Raw genomic sequence first — 4306 nt, forward strand, 5'->3', positions numbered from 1 at the left:
GGGGGTCGGGGGTGCATGGCAGCGAGGGAGGGCAGTGCCAGACTGGTACAAAAGGTGAAGTCGCATGGTATCAGGAATGAGCTGGCACTCTGGATATAGAGCTGGCTTAGTCACAGCAGACAGTGGGTAGCAGTGGAAGGATGCCTTTCAGAATGGAGGGCTGTAACTAGCAGTGTTCCACAGGGCTCAGTGCTGGGACCTCTGCTGTTTGTAGTCTACATAAATGGTTTGGAGAAAAACGTGGCTGGTCTAATTAGTAACTCTGTGGACGATACAAAGATTGGTGGAGTTGTGGATAGCGAGGAGGATTGTCAGAGGATACAGCAGGATATAGATCATAGAACATAGAACAGTACAGCACAGTACATGCCCTCGGCCCACGATGTTGTGCCGATCTATTATCCTACTAAGGTCAATCTACCCTGCATACCCTACATTTTACTATCCTCCATGTGCCTATCCTAGAGTCGCTTAAAAGTCTCTAAAATAACTGACTCCACTACCACTGCCGCAGCGCATTCCACACGCCCACCGTTCTCTGTGTGAAGAACCTACCTCTGGCATCTCCCCTATACCTTCCTCCAATCACCTTAAAATTATGCCCCCTCGTAATAGTCATTTCCGACCTGGGAAAAAGTTTCTGACTATCCACTCTATCTATGCCTCTCATCATCTTGTAAACCTCTATCAAGTCACCTCTCATCCTTCTTCGCTCCAATGAAAAAAGCCCAAGCTCCCACAACCTTCCCTCATAAGACCTGCCCTCTAGTCCAGGCAGCATCCTGGTAAATCTCGTCTGCACGCTCTCTAAAGCTTCCACATTTTTCCCGTAATGAGGTGACCAGAACTGAACACAATATTCCAAGTGTGGTCTAACCAGAGTTTTATAGAGCTGCAGCATAACCTCACGGCTCTTAAACTCAATTCCCCTGCCAATGAAAGCCAACACACCATACGCCTTCTTTACAACCCTACCAACTTGGGTCGCAACTTTGAGGGATCTATGGACGTGAAAGTCCATAGATCAGTTGGAGGAATGGGCAGAAGAGTGGCAGATGGAGATTAATCTGGAGAAATGTGAGGTGATGCATTTTGGAAGGTGAAGTCCAGGTGGAAATTATACAGTGAATGGCAAAACACTTACGCGTATTGAAATGCAGAGGAATCTGGGTGTACAGGTCCACAGATCACTGAAGGTGGCAGCGCAGGTAGTAAAGGCAGTAAAAAAAGGCCTTCATTGGAAGGGGCGTTGAGTATAAGGATAGACAAATGGGGAGGCAATGGCCTAGTGGTACTATCGTTCGACTATCCAGAGACCCAGATAGTGTTCTGGGAACCTGGGTTCGAATCCCACCACGGCAGATGGTGGAATTTGAATTCAATAAAAAGATCTGCAAATGTGAATCCAGACCCACACAGCAATGTGGTTGACTCTTACTGCCCTCTGGGTAATTAGGGATGGACAATAAATGCTGCTTAGCCAGTGGCCTCCTCATCCTGTGAATGAATAAAGGAAAAAAAAAGTTATGCTGCAGCTTTATAGAATAATTCCTAGGGGATTGACCCTAGTTCAAGGTTTGGCAGGGGGGGATGTTTAAAAGAGATGTGAGGCAAGTTATTCACACAAAGGGTGGTGAGTGCCTGGATCGCACTGCCAGAGGAGGTGGTGGAAGCAGACACAATAGCAGCATTTGAGAAGCACCTGGACAAACACGGATAGGAAGGGAATAGAGGGATACGGATCCTGTAAGCAAAGACAGTTTTAGTGTGGAGCGTCAAGATGTGTTGGTGCAAGCTTTAGAGGGCTGAAGGGCCTATTCCTGTGCTGTAGTGTTCTTTGCTGTTGAAATGAGACAGGCCGGGGGGAAGAGCGAGAGAGGTCGGAGGAAGAGGGGGAGCGAGAGTCACTCTCCCGCATCCCTTTTTGTCCCACTCTCCCCTACTACCTCTCTCCACTCCACTGCCCCTGTCCCCGTCCCTTCCATCCCCTGTGTTCCCACTCTCCCCTCTGCGCCCCCGCCCCAACAACTCCTTCTTAAACAGCGAGCCCGGGATCCCTTCGGGCTGCGGTGCCAGTCTGCGTGTCCTTCCTTACAATCTATTCGCACACAGTGTGGACGTCAGCGGCTGGGGGGGCCTGCATTTATTGCCTGTCCCTAGCTGCCTTTGTGAAGGTGGTGGCGACCTGTCTTTGTGACCCTGTGTAGTCCGCATGCACCTGCAGCACTGTTATGGGGCGGGAGGTAGTTCCAGGATTTCGATCCGGTGACAGTGAAGGAACAACGATATATTTCCAAGTCAGGATGGCGAGTGGCTGAAGAGGAACTTGCAGGGGCTGGTGTTGCCATGTATCTGCTGCCCTTGTCCTTCTAGATGGAAGTGGGTTCGGAAAGTGCTGGCTGAGGACCCTTTACAAAGCTTCTCGTGGATGGGACACGCTGCTGCTACTGAGTGTTGGCAGTGGACAGCATGAAACGGGGACTGAAATCTCTGGAGTAGGGCACAGATGTTTGGAGGCATGACCAGAAGTAAATCGCAGACAAGGAAGCTGTGGCAATCAGATATATCGCAGGAGTGGGAGGGCTCTCAATCAGAGAAATATCTTCCAGAAATATGTTGAAGGCAATGAGAATATTTACTTCGACGTCGGAGGCTATGACACAGTGTTTGACTTGTTGCGGCTGTACAGGACAACGGTGAGGCCACTTTTAAGAGTACCACATACAATTCCGATCACCCTTCTATAGGAATGAAGTTGGTAAACTCAAGAGAGTGCCTGAAAAATCCAAAAGGACGTTGCTGGGACCGGAGGGTTTTGAGCTGCAGGGAGAGGCTGAATAGACTGGATTGTCCCTGGAGCATCAGACACTGAGGGGCGGCCATGAGATGCATGGATAGGGTGAATAGACGAGGTCTTCCCTGCAACCCCCCCGCTTCCCCCCCACCCCAAACTACAGAGCATAAGCTTAAGGGTGTGAGAGGGGTAAGATTTAAGACAAAGGCCTAAGGGGTAACTTTTTCACACAGAGGGTGCTGCGTGTATGGAATGAGCTGCCAGAGGAAGTGGTCGAGGCTGGTACAATGACAACATTTAAAAGGCATCTGGATGGGTGCATGAGGGTTTAAGAGGGATTTGGGCCAAATGCTGGCAAATGGGACGAGGTCAGATTGGGATGTGTGGTCGATGCAGACGAGTTGGATTTGAAGGGTCTGTTTCCGTGCTGTATGACTCCACAACTGTGTTTATTACCTAATTTAATTAACCTGGGACTACAACGACATGCTCACTGAGCTGGTGTGTTTGATTGCAAACGTTTCATCACCCTGCTAGGTAACACCGGTGAAGCGTTGGTGTTCTGTCCCACTTGTTATTTATATGCCTCGGTTTGCTGGGGTGGCCGGGATTACTTCCTGTTCTGTTTCTCAGTGGTTTGTACACAGGGTCCAGTTCAGTGTGTTTGCTGATGGCTGGAATGCCAGGCCTCCAGGAATCCCCTGGCATGTCTCGGCTTGGCTCGTGCTATTATGGATGCGTTGTCCCAGTTGAATTCGTGTCCTTCTTTGTCCGTGTGTATTGAGACCAATGAGAATTGGTCGCCTCTTTTGGTGGCTCATTGAGGTTGGTGTATTCCCATCGGGACTACAATGTGACACTGACAACAAAAATGAGAGACTTATCCAGAGCTCACACTGGGGGCCCAAAACAGGGCAGAAGAGGGAGAATCAGATACATTTGAAGTTGGAATAGACGCTGTTCACTTTTGACACGACTAATCAGTTTGTAGGCAGCACAAAGATTCCGAAAACTCGGATGTAATTCAGGGCAAAAGCTGGAGCTAAGAATATCAACTGCATTAAGGACTGGGATGAGGTAAGCGAACGTACTACAGCCAAGTTTTTGGGATGATTCAAAAAAAAACACAGGCCAGTGATGAGGATGAGACAAAGAGTCTGCCGAGGGATATAAATAAGTTAAAAAAAAAAATCTGCAGATGCTGGAATCCAAGGTAGACCAACAGGAATGTTGGAAGAACACAGCAAACCAGGCCGCGTCTGGAGGAAAGGAGCAGTCAATGTTTCGGGTATTATTCTTTAGGGCTGGATGTGGGGGCAGGGAGAGTTGCAGATAAAGACAAGGGCAGGGGAGGGGTGGTGGTGACAGGCGGACCCTGGTAGTAGGAACGACCTGGTTGGTCGATGGGAGGGATGAATCTGGTTAGTGGCTGGAAGGGAAGGTCAGTAGGTGGAATGGAAGGGAGGAGGTGGGGGGTGCTGGAAAGGTTATTTGAAATTAGAGAACTCAATG

At 49.3% G+C, this 4306-nt stretch overlaps 1 protein-coding gene across 1 annotated transcript in view; it reads right to left on the reverse strand.

Moving 5' to 3' along the window:
* The window catches only part of gpkow (G patch domain and KOW motifs), a 31137-nt gene that overhangs the window by 20393 nt on the left and 6438 nt on the right, over window positions 1-4306 (reverse strand). The window lies entirely within an intron of this gene.

This window comes from Rhincodon typus, chromosome 44 (genome assembly GCF_021869965.1).
Source record: "Rhincodon typus isolate 14 chromosome 44, sRhiTyp1.1, whole genome shotgun sequence".
NCBI lineage: Eukaryota > Metazoa > Chordata > Chondrichthyes > Orectolobiformes > Rhincodontidae > Rhincodon > Rhincodon typus.